Below are 18,584 nucleotides of genomic sequence, written 5' to 3' on the forward strand. Positions count from 1 at the left end.
GTCGGAACGTGACTTGTCGTGATCCGCTGTGCGCCTGTGCCCTTATCGACCCTTCTGCTGTTCCCAGGTTTGGCTTTTGTGAACGGCGCTGCAGTGGGCAGGCTGTGTCCCTCATGTTTGTGGGCCTGCCAGGTTCGCTGGTGGCACAGTGTCTTTGGAGCTCGGGTGGTCCTGGAGCTGCTCAGACGTGGGCCTGGGGCGGGCTGGGCGGCAAGGGGCTTGGCAGAAGGAGTTTGCTGCCTGGGCTGGGGCGGGGCTGTGCCTGGGGCTCCCGTGTACAGTGGGCTGCCGTCTGTTGAGACTGCTGTCGCTGGTATTGCCCAGAGTTGTGGCAAAGGGGGGCCTAGCTGGGAGAGGCTGCAGGGGAGGCTGAGGCTCCTGTGGGGCCCACTGCCCGGACCCCGCCTCCACCCCAAGCTTGGGGGTGGTACGTGTGCCCGCGTTTCCTTTTCCCCTTGCCCCTCCAGCTGGTGTTGATGGGGGCCTGGGGCTGGTTGGCTCTGGGGGCCTAGAAGGATCTGGGTGGGGAGGGAGGGTTTCCCTGTCCAGCAGAGTCTCTGTCCCTGGTCCCCACACGTGCTCCCCGAAGTGGGGGCCACTTGGCTGTGTGTCCAGCAGCCTGGCTCTGACCTCAGACGGGGTCTGGCCATCTGGTTGGTGCCATTGGGTGGAGGGCAGGATAAGGTGGCACTAGCCTCCTGGCCCCTCCTGGCCCCTCCCCAGCACCCGCGTTTGGCTCTGGCTTTGGCCCTGGCACCTCCCAAGGGTAGGACGCACCAGGCCGGGAGCTGGTCACAGGGTGACAGGCCAGGTCCTGCTCTCGCAGCTGCGGGGTGGGGCCAGACAGGGTGCGGTCCTGCTTTAGCCCCCCACCAATGCCCTAAGCTCATGAACCTGGTCTCTGCCTTCCTCAGCCCCACTGCCCCTTAGGCCGCCGTCCGACCTGTGTTTCGGCTGCTTCTCTGGATTAACGCCTCCCCGGCCCCCCCTTCCTCAGTTAAGCAGGTGGGGTGTGGGGTGGGTGCTGGCACACAGCACTCTCTGTGCCTCGTGGGTGAGAAGCTCAGCGCTGGCTGGGGTCTGGAATCGGATACACGCGTGGGCATCCCAACAACCCTCCAGGCATGCCCAGACACACGTGTGTCCCGTGCACACACAGGCACATGCATGCACACGCGTGCCTCCCATAGGCACACACGTGCATGCACAGTGACACTGGAGAGGCTCCCACAGTGTCTGTCCTGGGAGGCTGCTCTGTCGTCATGGGATCCACTCTTGTCATGGCTCAGAAAATTGCCCCTGGGCGACCCCCTCCGGCCTGAGCATCCTTCCGGAAGGCGCAATCCCTGGGGCCCTCTCCCCTGTCTGGCAGGTGTCGGAGCTCCAGGAGCCTCCAGCTGAGCGTCCCCGGGGCCACGGAGCCAGGCGGCCGCGGGCTGCTCCCGTCGGTTTTTAATTAAGGATGAGGACTCGGAAGAGACGGCGGGCCCGGCTTTTCGAGATATGAATTATGAAAGCCTCCCTGCCAGACGGCCCTCTCCATCCCTAGCCGGGGACGCTTGAGATTTTGTCTAAATGCTTTTCCTTCTTGTGTTCTGTTGCGAGTAACGTCTCCTGCCTTCCTTGATGCGGGGGGTCAGTTACATTTAGATTCAATTCAGAATCTAAACACTTACGGCGGGTCAAGCTTCAAGCACCGTATCAAACGGTGATGAATTCGCGGTGGAAAATGCCCGGTTTTTGCCCTTGAGGTCTTATATTCCAGTGGTGAATTCTGCGACATTCATCCATACCTTCACAGGCTGTGACGTGCTGGCTCCTGTGCCAGGGCTGAGGGCGGAGAGGAGCGGCGAGCAAAGGCAGGGGACAGACCTTAAAGCCGGGATCTCGGAAGTCCCCACCTAGTTCAAGTTCGAGAAAGCTGGTGAAGGGACGGTCCAAGATGCCACAAATAACGCCTCTATTCCCCGGGGATCCTGTGCGCGCTGCGTCTGGCAGGGCTCCTTTGGGAGGTGGGGAGTCAGCACTGGGGTCAGGGAACGTTCCACATTTCTAGAGAAACGGAGCTTCGTGCAGCCTGCCCTGCCCCCTGCCCCCATGTCCCTGCCCCTGTCCCCAGCCCCACGCCCTGCCCAGACTTCGGTCGTCCGTGCCATGGTTAGAAGAGGGTGGCGGCCAGGCGTGCATGGAGAGAGCCACCCTGCTGTCCCCACTGACACGGAGGGGCTGTGGGTGGGTGGGGGCGGTTCTCCTGGAGGAGGGGGTTCCCTTCCCTTCCCACAGCTGTGAAAGGCCAGGAGGAAAGGTCCAGTTGGAGAAGCCTGGTCACCTGCGCAAGTACAGGAAGAGTCTGAAGCCAGATGCGGTCACGTGCTCTTTCATTTATTCTAATCCTTATTGAACCCGGAATGTGGCCCAATTGGCGTGGCCAAGATCATGGCCAAGATCCCCAACAAGTGGCCACCCCACCTGTTCAGCGGCCAAGCCCGACATTCCTAACCGGCTGCTTCTCCTGAGCCCGCACTTGGAGGCGGGGGGCCGGATCTCAGATGCAGCGCCCGCGGGGGCCTCGGCAGCCGTGAGCACCGCTTGGCTGGACGGCAAGACCTCCTCTTCATTGTCCCTGTCACCCTGGGACTGAGGGAGGCCCACCACGGGGTGCACGCTCTGCAGAGTCTCGGCCACGCTCGGTGGCGGCGCCCAAGAAAGGATCACGTGGGCAGGTGGCGGGGAGCGTGGAGGAGGGAGCTGGCTGCTGCTTCGCTTGTTTTCTCTGCAAATAAGTGGTGGGCCAGGCCCGGTTCTGGAGGCTGGGACGTGAGGGGGACATCTGGTTCCTGCCACCATCACACTGACAACCCGCGGTTTCATGGACATTTATCTCAGCTGGGACCCTTTCCGCTGTGTGAAGCATCCAGAAGGCCTCCTTCAACTCAACAGACGAGTCAGGTGCAGAGACGCCTTTTGCTTCTACAAAAATGACCTGTGACTCAACTGTAGGAAGTGGCTGCGCCCAGCTCCTGGGCAGATACAGGGCTTATTGCTGTCGTTTGTTTGCCTGTGGGCTGGACGCCCTCGTGGCTGCGTGAGAGCTGCTGTCTGCCAGGGAGCTGACACTGCAGCGCGGTGCTTGTCTGCATATTGGCAAGTTTCACCAAAATGATCAAGCTTTGGCTGTGTCACCATCACAACACTGCCCATGATGCCCTGTCTGAGAAGACCTGCTGAGCCAGGAGCACTGACCCAGGGACAATAGCAGGCTGGTCAGTGGTACCATCAGCCTTATCTCAGTAGGCCTGCCCTGCCATCTTTGTGGCCTAGTGTATGGACCCGATGGCGCACGTATCCACCCATCCGTCATTCACCTATCCAGCCATCCAGCTATCATCCGACCATCTATGCATCCATCCATCCATCCACCCATCCATCCACAATCCATCCATCCAGTTATCAACCCAATTATCCTTCAATCCACCCACCCACTCATCCATCCATCCATCCATCCATCCAGTTATCAACCCAATTATCCATCCATCCATCCGCCCATCTATCCTTCCATCTATTTTTTTTTTTTTTTGTCTTCTTGCCTTTTTCTAGGGCCGCTTCCCATGGCATGTGGAGGTTCCCAGGCTAGGGGTTGAATCCGAGCTATAGCCGCCGGCCTACGCCAGAGCCAGAGCAACGTGGGATCTGAGCCGCATCTGTGACCTACACCACAGCTCACGGCAATGCCAGATCCTTAACCCACTGAGCAAGGCCAGGGATCGAACCTGCAATCTCATGGCCTCTAGTCAGAGTCGTTAACCACTGAGCCACGACGGGAACTCCTCCATCTATTTTTTAAGCAGTTGGTCACCTGATTTTATCTCTCTGGCCCTAATTATCTCATTTGTAAAAAAGGAGTAAAGATGCCCACCACACACCATTGTTAGGAAGGTTGTGTTACGGGGCACGGAGGATATAAATGACCCAGAGCATGCTAGGCTGCGGAAGTGGGTCCAGCAGCGGGGGGATTATTTTTGGGAGTGTCCTGGAGTGTTAGCCTTCCATCATGGTAGATAAGAGCCTGGGACTGGCGTCAGATAGGCCTGGATTTTTCTGGATTTGACCTTTGGTAAGTTCTGGATGCTCTCGGAGCTTTGGTTTCCTCATTTGGAGGGAGGGTTGGTGACATCTGTCCAGGACAACCGGTGAGGTAGGCAAGGGGCTTAGCCTGGCGGTCAGGCGCGTGTGTAGCCAGCGTCTGCTAGAGGGGGACTGGTTGTCATCACTACCGTCGTCTCCCACTCGGCAGACGTCTCCCGAGTGCTCCTACAGGCCCCACTGTGTCCCCTGGGAAAAATCGTACGTGGAAAATCCTAACGGCTAAAATCTTAGGAAGTGACGGTACTTGGAGAAGGGGCCTTTGCAGCGCTAAGTCAGGATGAGGTCACTAGAGTGGGTCCTGATCCTGCATCTGAGCAGCGTCCTTGTCAGAGGGGGGATTTGGACGTAGACACGACACAGGGAAGACCCCGTGTGGGGACGCGGGGAGACGGCAGCCGTCTGCCAGCCAAGGACAGAGGCCCCAGGAGGAAGCAGCCCTGCCGATGCCACGGTCTTGGACTTCTGGCCTCCAGGCTGTGAGAGAATACGTTTCTGTTGTCTAAGCACCCCAGGAAACTCACTCAAGCGCCTACTGTGTGCTGAGCCCTGGGCCAGGCGTGGGCACGGGCAGTAGGCAAGAGCAGTCCCCTCCCTTAGGCGGGGAGGCTCTGAGCGCCCCGCTTCGCCAAGGACGTGTGTCTGGCGGGACCTCGTGCCCACCCTGGGGAATGTGTCCTCCCCATAAATGACCTCAGGGCTACCCCCCGAGCACCCCTCTCTCTGGAGTCGGGAGAGAGCCGCGTGAGCCCAGCTCTGCCATGACTTTTAGCAACCTGGTCACAGAAACACGGGAGGAAGCGGTCTGGCCGCCCCCTCGAGTGTGTCCTCAGAGAGAGGGCTGCGCTGGCTGGGATGCGAGCCTGGCTCTACGTCCCCGCGGGTGGCCTGAGCCACCTCTGGCCACAAAGGACGGAGATGTGGTCGCTGGCCTCCTTGCTTCCACTGCTGGACTTCACACGCGTGGCAGGAAGCAAGCCTGGGGCCCGGGAAGCCGAGACGGTGCTGTCCCTGGGGACTCCTAGGCTCTTGGCCATTTGCTGTCACTCCTGTCTCCTGTTCTACACTCTTCACCCTTGGGGGCTTGGGCCTTAAAAAGTCAACTTCTGCCGTAATGGGGGGTGTTTGGGGGAATGAAATAGATCTCTCACTTGTAGGCAGAAGCTCTGGGCTGGGGCTGCAAGCTGCGGTTCTGTTCTTATCACCCTGTGGGCTTCCTACTTCTTCCTCTGGACCCACCAAGACCCACCAAGACCCACCAGGGCTCCGTAGGACTCCCCAGGACCCTCCAGGACTCACCAGGACACACCAGGGCTCCCCAAGATCCACAGGACCCATCAGGGCTCTCCAGGACGCCCCCCCCAGGACCCACAAGGGTCCTGCCATCACACTGCCGACGGCAGAGTGCTTCCTCTCTGCGAGGGGCCGTGCCAAGTGCACTGTCGTGGTGGAATACGGTATCCTAAATACCATCGGGGCTGGGGCTGCCCCACAGCCCCACAGCCCCGCACCCCACAGTTGGGGGGAGGCGAAATGTGCCTTTTTTCCCTCCAAAGACCCTTCAATTATGTACATCCTGTCAAGGGAAGCAGTTGAATAAACTTGAATAAAAATAATTAATAATAATAATTGCAGGAGCTCCCTGGTGGCTCAGTGGGTTAAGGACCTGGCCTTAACTGCTGATGGCTCAGGTTCCATCCCTGGCCTGGGAACTTCCACATGATCAAGGGCCCAGCCAAAAAAAATATGTATTTTGGACTTTGTAAGATACACACTGTGCCCGCTGCTGTAAGTGTGTTGCCTGCAGGTTAACTTGTGCTTCTCGGCAGCACAGCCCATGACATAGGTGGATCTTATCCCCATTTCATAGATGAGGAACCTTGAGGCAGAGCAAGGTTTGCGGGCCCAAGGCCACAGGAGCTGCCAGGGGCGGAGCTAGGCTCACACGGCTGCTCCCGGCTGCTCTTGGGATGGGAGTGGGGGTGGTGGCCTCACCTCCCACAAGCATCTCAGGAAGCATCCACGCAAAGACCCTACAGGCAGCGCCTGGGACCACAGCGGGTCAGCGGCTGGGCCTTGGGCTGGGGGGAGGCTGCCTAGCTGCTCCTCTGAGCCATCTCCTTCGGCCACCTGGCCTCCTGCATGCCTCTCTTGGGGGCACAGTCTGCCTTGAGCAGGTTGGGTCCTGGGGTCCGTAGCTACCACGGGGCTGCCTCCCAGGGTAAGAGCCAGGCCAGAGCCCTCGTTCGTGGCCCTGGGCCCATCTGGACTAGGACCCGGGCAAACCCGCCTCTCCCTCCCCCCTGGGGACAGAGTCACCCCAGCTGTGCTGTCATCAAGGCCTTGCTCTCCTCGTGCTCGGCACATGCTCCTTAGAGGAGGGTGACTGGAGCAGCTCCTGGAGGTCTGGGGGCAGAGGGCCCAGCCTTCCCTCTTCCCTGGGGTTGGGTGGGGTGCTGTCCCTGCCCCCCACCCCTGGGGTGGGGACTGCCCTAGGCAGGGGACAGCCACAGGCTCCGTGGGTGGGAAAACTGGATGGGAGTTTTTTTTTTCCTTTTTAGGGCTGCACCTGCAGCATATAGAGGTTTCCAGGCTGAGGGTCAGACCTACAGCTGCCGGCCTACACCCCAGCCCCAGCAATGTAGGATCTGAGTCGCATCTGCCACCAACACCACAGCTCATGGCAATGCCGGATCCTTAACCCACTGAGCGAGGCCAGGGATGGAACCGGCGTGCTCATGGATACTCACTGCGTTTGCTACTCTGGAGCCACCGTGGGACTCCCTGGATCAGAGTTTTGATCTGTGGTGCAAGAGTCGGGCCCCTGGTGGGACCCCAGGTATCAGTGTGGAGGTTCAGGGCCAGGAGCAAGGAGCAGCCACTGGAGGAAAATGGCAGGGCCACGTGCTGCCTGGACCTGGCGCTGCAGTCAGGGGATGCCCGGGGCAGAGCCGCCAAGGGAAATCCAGCCCCGGGAGGCCCAGACTCTGGCTTGCCCAGTGTGATTTCTAGAAATGGACCTTTTTTCCCACTTTGCATTAAAAACATGAGCAACTTGCCCAAAATAATAACGGATAGAGTCTGCCCGCCAGCAGCCTTGCTCGGAGTGGAGACAGTAGAATTTAGAGTGGTGTCTGCAAGCAGACCTGCCGCCTTCATTATGGGTGGTTTATTCTGGGTTAGATCAGAGGAACAGTTTACGAGGTTTAAAGACAGACACGGGCCTGTATGCTCGCCAGGACGTCTATACAGAAACTTCTATGTCCTCCCCCTGCTCGTGAAGCGATGATAAATTATTCACCACCAGCGATCGGAAGCCCCATCGGCAGGTCGGTGAGGTGGGGAGGGAGGAGGGCTGGGGCTGCTGAAGCTGGGGTGGGCCTGGGGTGAGCGGAGCAGAGGTGCTGGGTCCTTTGGGGTGCACAGTGTGAGCCCAGTGGGATTTGGGGAGAGTTCCCAGCTGGCTCCGGTCCTAGGACTCTGGGTGCTGGGAGTCTGGGCTTTTTCAGGCAGTTGGGTGGGCTGTGATGCCCGGGGCCTGGGGGACCTCCCCGGGCTCAGGGATGTGCGCTTCGCCTCTGGAGGGCAGTGCAGCGTTTGCAAAGCCCTTGCGCAATGTGCACACACTTACTGGGTCCAGTTTGTAAACTCCCTGGAGCCTGGCCCAGCACCTAATGGCTGAGTCCCCAACCTCCCTGTGCCTCAGTTCTCTCCTCTGCAAAACGGGGGGCGGGGGGTGGGTGCTGATAACGCCTGCCAACCTCTTAGGGGTTTCGCAAGATTCAAAAACAGAAGTTGGGTGAAGTGCTCGGCCAGGTCTGGCCAGGGAGGCAGCCTGGACAGCTGGTCTCTGCCACATTTTCATTTCCTTGGAACTGGGGCCCCGCCCACGTTTCCCGGTGAGGAGGTGAGTCTGTGCACGAGGCGTGAGATGCGGGAGGGCCTTGGCCTCTGCCCCCAGCCACGCGCTGCGTCGTACCTGCGGCCCCTTCTCCAGCGGAGCCCGTGGCCTGGCCCTGGCCCGGTGCTCTCAGGGCTCCGGTCCATCACGGGGCTCACCGGGGCCCGGCCTCTGGCCACCTGCCCGCAGCCTGGCCTCCCCCCTGTGACGCGCTCCTCCCGGCCTGGTCCTTCAAAGTCTGCCCTCGGGAAACGTCCCCACAGAGCCCCTGCAGCCCGAGGCTGTCCTCTGTGTGGCCCCCAACCCTCAGCTCCCAGCCGGGCCCTGTGCCCAGCGCCTGAGATCTGCTGGCACCCAGGGCCAGCCTGGTATGTGTGCGTGTGTGTGGGTGTGTGTGCGCGTGCACGTGTGCGTCCCCACTCTGGGAAGCAGATCTCAGCATCCCTCCAGCGTCTCCCCAACGTCCACCCTCTCAGCCCCAGTCCCCCCTCATTTCAAGGCTGGGGAGCCTGAACACGGGCGGGTGAGGGGTCCCGCTCCCCAGGCCGGGGCGGCCGGTGCTCTGTGGGCGAGGCCTCTCCCCTCGTGGGCCCAGGCCCCCCTGTGTACACCCCGCCTGGCTGGGCTGTAGCTCTCCCTTCATAATTATCACACCAGCATCACACACTCCACGACAAAGCAGTAAAGTAGTCAAAATACAATCTTTGTGTGGGTGGTAGATTGAAAAATCCATCAACACGGGCCATCCATCACCAGAGCCGACGGAAACCACCGCAGGGGAGAAATGAACATGAAGACGCTTTGTCCGATGGGGTGCAGGGGAGACCGGCGGGAGGTCCCCGGCGCCCATGACAGTGACGTCGGCTCGGCCGCGGGGCTGCTGGTGGTCCCTGGACCCGAAGGCAGGCAGAGGCGTCCCGGGGCGGAGACCAACCCTGGGTGCGTTCAGGGGGTCTGGCCCCTCCCCAGCCCCTCTGGTCCCCCTGCGGCTCCTGGACTCGCACCCTCCCTTGGGGCTCAGGCTGAGCTCTCCCTCTGCGGGGACACCGCCCGCCCTGCCCGCCTGGCCACCTGAGCCTGTCCGCCATCCAGGTCTCAGATTCCACACCCGGCGGTGTCTGCGGGACCTCCCTGCTCCATGCCTCTCCCGTGGCGGCCTGGGGTCTATCTCTCCCTGGACTGCGGGACCCCTGAAAAAGCCCCCTGCCCCGAGTCTCTGGTTAGGGCAAGACCGGGCAGAGCACCTGCGCAAGGCTGGCTGCACCAGTGAAGGTGCGGGAAAGACAGCCAGGGATGGGGCTTATCAGGAGAGGCTTCTCGGAGGAGGCGGACGTGGTGGAGGGCACGCAGGTGCCAGGAAAAGAGGGCCGTCCCGCGTCCCTGTGGGGGGTGGGGTGGGCCTGGGGGTCCTGCTGGGAGAGGATTGAGACTAAGCACTTGGCACCCTTGGCATGACTCTTATTATTATTATTAGTTGTTGTTGTTGTTACTGCTTCTGCAGGCTGGCCTCAGTGTTGCAGTGTCGCTCGCCCGACGGCTCCTTGTCCCCTTCGTAGGTGTCCAAGCAGAGACTTGAGAGAAGGCAGAGGGACAGCTCATTCGTCACCATCCTAACACCAAGATTTTCCCAGCATGCTTTGTGCACCCATCACCTGTGCCTCACGTGGGGTAGAGGGGCCGTGGCTGCAGTCCCCTGGGAGACGGTGAAGTGGGCAGGGAGCCCCCAGGGTGCTCAGCTAGTCCAGGAAAGAGCCTGCTTCCCCAGCACCTGTCAGTGACCCTGTGTCTCACAGGGGCCGGGAGGCAGCCCTTACCCACCCCGCTGCCCTTGTGATGGGGCTGAGCCGGGGGGGCCTCCAGCGAACACCTCCGGGGGTCGTATCGCATTGCCTGTCATTCCCCAGGAGGGCAGGGAGCAGCCCGGTCCCATGGGCGAAGTTCGGGGGGCACCGAGAGGGGCAGCAGCTCGCCCTGCAGTTGGGGTCCAAGCTGGGACAGTCCTGACCCCTGTCCACCAGACCCCAGAAGAGGCGGCGTTGTCCTGATTACCTTGGAAGAATCGATTAGGAATGGAGGCAAAGCTTCCTTCACACCCGGATGCATCTGGGGGGTATGGAGCTGTAGCTGCTCCTCCATGACACCGAAAAGCAGAGAGCGGTCAAGAGTTTCTTCCGGAGTTCCCGTCGTGGCGCAGTGGTTAACGAATCCGACTAGGAACCATGAGGTTGCGGGTTCGGTCCCTGCCCTTGCTCAGTGGGTTAACGATCCGGCGTTGCCGTGAGCTGTGGTGTAGGTTGCAGACGCGGCTCGGATCCCGCGTTGCTGTGGCTCTGGCGTAGGCCGGTGGCTACAGCTCTGATTCGACCCCTAGCCTGGGAACCTCCATATGCCGTGGGAGCGGCCCAAGAAATAGCAAAAAGCCAAAAAAAAAAAAAAAAAAAAAAAAAGAGAAGAGAAAAAAAAAAAAAAGAGTTTCTTCCGCTGACAGCTTTTTTGGGATATAATTCACCTTCATACACTTGTCCATGGCAAGTGTACGCTTCTTGCACAAGTCGTGGATTTGGACAACCATCCACGTCATCAGTTTTGGACATTTTTGGTTCCTCGAAAAGAAAGCCTCTTTGGTCCTTTCTCCCGAATTCTCTCCTCCCTCCAGCACCACAGGTCCAGGTTGTGTTTCTATGGACTCGCCGGCTCTAGATGTTTCATAGGAAGGGAGCCACACCCCCGACGGCCTTTCGCGTGGCTTTTTGCCGGGCGTCTGTACCTCGGCACGAGCTGCAGGCGTCGGAGCGCCCTCCGTTTCGAGGCCGAGCCACAGAGCCCACGGCGCAGGTGGACCGGGCGTGGTTTACCTGCCCCCGCCGGCTGACCGCGGGTGGACACCACCTTCCGGTTTCTGTGAGCGGCGCTGCTGAGAGGCACATGCGTTCGTGGGTTGTGTGCTTTCGTCTCTCTTGGGCTGATCCCCAGGAGTAGGCTGCTGGCTCCCGTAGGCGGCCTGCGTTTCATGTTTTGAAGCACGGCCAGGCCGTTTCCCAGAGTGGCTGCCCCGTTTCATCTTCCAGCTGGTCACGTCTGAGGCTCGTCTCTCCACGTCCTGGCCAACGCTTGTCACTCTGATGCTCCCGTCTCGGTACCCCGTTTGGTTTGGCTTTGCATTTCCCCGGTGACTAATGAGGTTGGGCATCCTTTCATGTGCCCGTTGGCCGTTTTGCCTCTTCTTTGGAGAAGAGAAGGACTCGGCTATTCAAATCCTCTGCCCAGTTTAAAATGGGGGGCTTTGTCTTTTTCCTGCTGAATTGTACAGATTCTTTACATAATATGGGTGCAAGTCTCCAATCAGATATATGCCTAATTGCTTTTAAAAATCACATATGGGCAAGACGGGGGGTGCTGAGCCACCAAGCTCTGCCCCAACGGAGCCCCCCATCCTCCCGGACTGTCCTGAGGTCCAGCTGGCCCGAGAAGCCCTCGTTCCTGCCTTCGCCTCGCTATCTCCCACCTGGACGCCTGCCTCTGCTGCCCACGAGCCCCGCCCCCGGCTCACCTGCTCCGTGGGCTCCCACCTTCCAGAGGATACCCACTTGCCCGTGTCCAGTCTCCATCAGCTGCATCCACACACTCCAACCACACCGACCCCCCCAACCCTTCCTCTTTAGAGGGCAGCCCCCACCCCGAGTGGCAGGGGTTCTCGCCCCATGAGACGGGAAAGCCACGGCCTGGCGGCACCCAAGGTCATGCGGACAGAACAGCTGATCTTCCGGGGGAGGGAGGAGGCTCGCACTGCCTGTTGCCTTGGGCGGGCCCCGGAGAGCTTTTAGCTCTGTCAGCAAGAGAGCGATGGGCCAGCGTTTATTTTTCTCTCTGCCAGAACGGCCCTGTGTCTGTCACAGCTGAGCAAATTTATATTAGCAGCTCAACTGACAGACCACACACTGCTCGCGGCTTCCACGAAACCCGCCCCTCACGTGGCTTTGGGCCGATTAATAAATTAAAGCCACTCTAGATCCAGCCCGCAGCCCAGCTTTTCCTCCCTCCCCCAGACTCAGGCCCCGCCCCTTCCCAGCAGGTGCAGGGACAAAGGATGCTGGCCCCCTCCTTGAGTGCCAGCCTGCTGGTGTGAGGACAGGGCGGAGGTCAGGGGGTGAGAGGTGGGCTCGCTGACGCCCCTGGGGCAGGACTGGACCTACTATTGTTTCCATCACTCCTTTCGCCTTGAGGTCACGGATGGCTGGGCATTGCCGTGGTCCTGGCTGGCACCAGTTGTCTTCAATGAAGCATTTTGATATCTGTTCATCCTGGATTTTTTGCATGAATTTTGACTTAAAATGTATTGCATTCAAATAGTACTCTCTTGGTGACTGTGCTTTCTGGCCCCACCGTAAGTGTTGCCCCTGAGGCACGTGTCTGGATCCCCCTTCCCTCGTCTGGGCGGCACATCCAGGGCTTGAGCTCGGCCAGGGCGGTGGGCAGGCAGCGGGCGGGCTGGAGCCTCCAGGTGCTGGGTGACACCCCAGGAATCCAGCAGGAGAGGCACAGGGCACCCCCGCGGCCTGGGAGATGCAGATGGGAGGGGAAGTGGAGGAGCTGGGGCCAGCGGGCACAGGGACAAGATGCCCCAGATCGGGCACCAAGGGTCTCGCTGTGGCCCATTCAGACCACGCAGGAGAGCAAATCCTGGGGGACGGAGTGGAGGGAGCCCGCTGACAGCGTGGGTCCAGCACAGAGAGCGAGGTGACCACAAGGATGACCGCTGGGCTCTGGTGGGTCGTGAAGGGATCCTGACCTTGGGCAGAATGAATGATGACCTTGGGCAGAGCGTTTCCCTCCCGGGAGCCCCAGGGTCCCTCCCGGTCTCCGTCCCACGGTGGTTTCAGCCTCACTTGGGGCAGGGGGGCGGCCACCTGCTTGCAGGACTTACACGGGCCGTGCTGCTCAGCCCTGCGGTCCCGCGCTGACCCAGGGCCTCGAGCGCCCCACCTCACAGTCCGGGTCCCAAGGGGCAGGGCCTCCTTCTGATCCTCGGCCCGCAGGTGGGGGCCTTCCTGGCTCACCTGTAGGAGGCGGGACCATCCCCCACTGACCCCCTTCACTCGCACCCCCCAGGGTGGTCCCGGCTAATTGTTTAAATCTTGCCTCTCCCTCCCTCCCCACTTCTCTCCTTCTCCGTCTCTGTCTTCATCTTTCTCTCTTTTTATAGAAACGTTTGAAATCGTTACTGACGTCAGGAGGTTTGAAGGGCGTGTACCCTAACAAGAGAAGCCTCCTACACAGCCACGATGTTATCACACCTGAAAACGGGTCGTAATTCCCAGCACGCTACTGGCCAGTGTGTGTGAAAAGGCTCCAGCTGTCCCCAGATGTCTCTTCCAGCTATTTTGGGGGAAACTAGAATCCAATGAGGTCCACGCAACTTATGTGCTTATGTCTCTTTAGCGACTTTTAAGCTGGAAAATTTACCCACTTTTTACATTTCGAAACATTCACTTTTTCAATCGAGAAATACAACTTTGATTTTCTAAAAGCCTAAAACCACCGTTTCTAAGACAGTACATGAAATGACCCCATGATTTAGGCCCAAGACATCAGAAGCAGTGCACCCAACGAGGGGAGCTTAAATCTTGTTTCCTTTTTCTTTTTTTAGGCTTCCTTAGGCATCTGTGGCCATGGATCAGATCCGAGCCCCACTCGTAACCTACACCGCAGCTGTGGCAATGCAGGTGACTTAACCCGCTGTGCTGGGCCAGGGATGGAACCCACATCCCAGAGCTCCAGAGATGCCATCCAGCCTGCTGCACCACAACAGGAATTCTGGGAAGCTAAATCTTTTAAATTAAATTTAAAATTTTACTTTTTAGGGCCACACCCACGGCATATGGAGGTTCCCAGGCTAGGAGTCGAATTGAAGCTGTAGCTGTCGGCCTCCACCACAGCCGCAGCAGCGCCAGATCCAAACCACATCTGTGACCTACACCCCAGCTCACAGCAACGCTGGATCCTTAACCCACTGAGCAAGGCAAGGATAGAACCCTCAACCTCATGGCTACTAGTCAGGTTCTTAACCGGCTGAGCCACAAAGGGAACTCTAAAATCTTTTTTTATATTAATGTCTAAAGCCAATGGGTTTGGCCACAAAGAATGAGGGCTTTGGAACCAGGCAGGTCAAAGCGTGGGCCCTGGTGGGGGTGGGTGACCCTGGGCCATGGTGAGGGTCATAGGTCTCCCCAGGGTCTGGGTGCCAACTTGGCCAGAAAGGGCCTCAAGTCTGTGGGGTCCAGGCATCGTTCCTTTAGCCCTGAGATGAGGCTAGTGGGCAGTTTGGAGGCACCCACAAGCTAAGCCTCTCCCTGGACCCAGCTGGGGGCGGTGGGCTGCCTGTTAGGGGTAGCCCTGTGGTGGCGGCTGATTCTTGGGTGGGGTGGGGTGGGGCTGGGGTCAGGCTTCCTCCCCTGGGCTCCGTGCGCTTCCCCCGCCACTGGTCCTCAGTGGAGCAAAACGGCCTTTGCAGTTGATTGTGCCTGATCTTCCTGTTCGAATGCCTGGGCCAGAGGACAGGGACCCCCGAGGCCTCTTCCAGAGTGCCCCATTGAGAGCCCATCCTGGGGTTCGCCTCCCTGTCCCTCTCAGGCCGCCCGCCGTCCCCTCCTCCAGCCGTGCTCTCCCGACCAGCTCCACGCTCTGGGTCACCTGGGGGTCCCGGCTGCTGGATGTTGGCAGGAGTGTGGGCCACAGGCTGCCTAGCACTCTCCTGCCATCGGCTGTACCTCTGGTCCCCAAACCGCTGTGCTAGGAGGCAGGATGCTCTCCTCCAGATGGTCACACTCGGAGCCCCGGGGGAGCACGAAGGGGGTGTGGACGGTGCTGCCCGGCCCTAAACCCCGGCTTTCCTGCACCAACATCCCCTTTGCCCACCACGGTCTTTCCTCAAGGGTTAGGGGCTGCCCAGGGCTCCTGCTGGCTCTTGGAGGGCTGGCTGGCGGGCTGGCATCCTGCAGAGCTGAGCCTGGGTGGGCAAGCCAGGGCAGGGTCAACGGTGTTGACGGTGTCTTTGCAGGCAACCTGAAAGACCAACCACCAGCCTGCCTGTCCCTAAAGTCTCCACGGGGAGAGCTGGGGACAGACTGAGGGGACGCCCACCAGCCATGCCTGCCCTTGGCTCTTTCTGCTGTTTTCATCTTTCCTGGTCTGACTCTTGCCCTGACAGGTAATACTCACTCCAGAAGCGGACCCGTTGTACGAGAACTAGTCAAGGATGTGGATAAAATTGTCAGGCTTGGTGTATTCTTTGGGGGAAGTTGTTAAATTATAACCAGTTCCTTAAATGGTCATGAGACTATTTCGCTTTTCCATTTCCTCTGGAGTCATTTTTGGAAGGTGTTTTTTATGCTGGAATTTGTCATTTTCATCCAAGCTTTCACATATATCGGCATAAAGCCTCTGTTTATTGATGGACAACCCTCTTAACTATGTAATCATGGTTTCATACGTAATTATGTCTTCATTCCTAGTGTTTTTTTGTCCTGTAGCTCCTTTTATTCTGGGTCAATATTTCCAAAGATTTACCTAGTTTATCTGGCCTTTTGCCCTATGAACTGGTCTTGTTTTTTTTTCAGTGTTCTCTGGCACATATTTTTCTCCTTTATTCATTTATTATTATTATTATTGTTGTTGTTGCTTTGCTTTTTTAGGGCTGAACCCGCGGCATATGGGGGTTCCCAAGCTAGGGGTCAAAGGTGAGCTCCAGCTGCCAGCCTACCCCGCGGCCACAGCAACATGGGATCCCAGCTGCATCTGCAACCCACACCACAGCTCACGGCAACGCCAGATCCTTAACCCACTGGGTGAGACCAGGGATCAAACCTGCCTCCTCACGGATACTCATTGGATTCGTTTCCGACACGCCACAGTGGGAAAGACCTTTTTTGGGTTTTTGCAGTCCTTTCTTAACTATCTAATTTCTACTGCTTTCTTTGTTTGGGTCTCTTGTTCTTATGCTAATTTACTAGATGGATCCTTAGCTGACACATTTTCAGCTTTTCTTATTTTCTAAAATAATGGTTTAACACCATACATTTCCTTGTAAATGTTTTTACAGTATTTTTATTACCTTTCAGTACTAAATATATTCCCACTTCTAGTTTGGTATCTTCTTTGCGTTGGGCGTTATTTGAAGCTATTTGTCTTGATTTCCCCCGTAGAGTGTTTCTAATTTTCCTGTGTCACTGATTGCTGACCTCACTGCCTTGCGTTCAGAGAACGTGGTCTCCGTATTCCTAAAGCTTTTGTGCTCGTCGAGACTTGTTTTCTTCCCAGTATGGCATCAGGTTTTAAAACCGCTTCCTTTTGTGTTGGGGAAAAAAGTCCACTCCGAAGTTTCGGGGGTCTAGCTTGACCTGTCCAAAGTTTTGGGGGTCTAGCTTGACCTGTCCGATGTTTTGGGGGTCTAGCTTGACCTGTCCGAAGTTTTGGGGGTCTAGCTTGACCTGTCCGTCAGCTCGGGCGGGTTAATTGACTTCTTCGAATCTGCCATGTCCCGCTTGATTTTCTGGTGTGTTTGACCCGTCAGTTACAAGAGCGGGTGTGGACATTTGCTGTCCTGGGGTTTTTGTCCCTTTCTCTTGGAGGGCCGTCAGCTCTCTCTCCGGGGATTGCAGCATCCTACAAGTCAAGAAGGGTCACAGCTTCTTGATGAAATTAACTTTTTGCAGCCTGTATGTTCTTTCTGTTTCCAGTGAAGCTCGTGGCTGTGAGGCTGACTTTATCTGGTTCTGCTGGAGCCGCCTCGGTTGTCCTTGGGCTGCCCCAGGGGAGGGAATCAGCCGGGAACCCCCCAGCTTTCTGAGAGCTTCCTGGGGTCCAGGCTCCGTGGGAGGGCTTTGTGTATCTCACCTGGCTGCCTCCTCTCACCTGCCCTGGGCGGGAGGTTCTGCTGTTTTCCCCACTTCAGAGATGCTCGGGCCAAGGTCACAGCTGGTACCTAAGTGTGTGGGCAGCCGGGGACCCCAGACCCCCAGCAGAGCTACTCTGCTGAAGACAGAGCAGAGGTGGGTGCTGGAGGTCCGCTTTCCCCCTGCCCCTTCCCGCCCTGCCACCCGTGTCTTCGGGGTGCTGGGCTCCCTGTGCCCTCTGGCTTTGGGCTGCACTGTCCAGGGAGAGGCCCTGCCGGCAGTCAAGAGGGGGGATGCCTCTGCCTGTGGGGGATGGGGGGCGCAGGGGGCTGGGCCCTCCCCAAGACCTCTCTTCCGCCCCTTCCTGGGACCTGGAGGGGGCGCACCTGGGCACCAGGCTCCTTTCTGCTGGTGGCCCCAGCCCTGCCCACAGCACTTAAATGTCCTCTGCGCCCCCCTGCACATTTGCTGGACCCTGCCTGGTGCACTCAGGCCGTAAGGGGATGTTGGAGGGACCCACGGAGGTGGGCGAAGGTACAGACCCCCCAGAATTGTGTATCCTGCGCCCAGAGGATGCTGAGGGGGCGGGGGGCGACTTGGCAAAACCAGTGGTGCTGAAGAGTGGCCCGACCTCCCCTGGCAGGTGCCTCCCGGACGGCCCTCGCTCAGGCACAGCGGGATCTTCAGGAAGCTCCTGCCCCTGCGCCATCGGTGACTGTGTGACCAGAGTGCGGTGGGGGCGGGGGCTGCAGCCCAGGTGTCCCTGAGGACAGGCCATCCCGGGCCCCTCGCCGTGGGGGCATCTGTGTCAACCCCACAAGCCCCGGGCCGAGCTGTACGGTGCCAACAGCGCTCGCGTGAGATGGGAATCCGAAGCCAGCGGTGGTGTGAGAAGCACGGCTTCCAGGAGTGCTCTTCCTTGGGGATGGGAGGGAACAGGAAGGGGGTGAGAGCTGTCCCTGCTGCTTTATTCCTGTCAAAAGAGAAACAGTTTCAGAACATATGGCAAAATGTTAGCATCTGTTAAATCTGGGTGGTGGGTACATGGGTGTTTTTCATGTTCATGCTGGAGGACTTGAAATCTTCCATCATCAAAGCATTTTTAGAGGTTTTGTAAGGAGAGCAGAGGGATGGGGCTGCCAGGCAGGCAGGCAGCCTGGTTCCAGCATCTTTGCTCGGCCTGGGACCCAGCTGTGATTCGGCCAGGCTGGGCTGGGCTCCTGTGGCCACAGAAGCCTCTCCACCGTGTCTCATCTGGGGAAGGGCCCGAATATATTTGCGGGGAGAGCACTTGGGGGATAGAGGAGCCCCGAGCCAGAGAGAGTCTCTCAGCTCCGAGCCTCAGCGTTCTCGTCTGCGAAATGGGAGGCGCTCGTAAGATGTGCCGAGTGTGCTCAGCAAGTGTGTTTCCTCGTCCCCCGCCCCGCCCCGGCCCTCAGTGGGGGCTCCGGCACGGCTGCCGGGACACCCCCGTGGTAGCCACGCTGACTGTCAGAAAGGACAGATGGAGGCGAAAAGACTTGCAGAAGACGCCTGCGGAGACGGATGCAAACTCCAGCCCACTGGCCCGTCTTGCAAAGCCAGCCGTGGGGGGTGGTGCCGGTGGGAAGGCACGGTGGCACAGTTAGACCCAGCCTTCCCGTGTCTGG

This window comes from Sus scrofa, unplaced genomic scaffold (assembly GCF_000003025.6).
Source record: "Sus scrofa isolate TJ Tabasco breed Duroc unplaced genomic scaffold, Sscrofa11.1 Contig1206, whole genome shotgun sequence".
In the NCBI taxonomy this organism is placed as follows: domain Eukaryota; kingdom Metazoa; phylum Chordata; class Mammalia; order Artiodactyla; family Suidae; genus Sus; species Sus scrofa.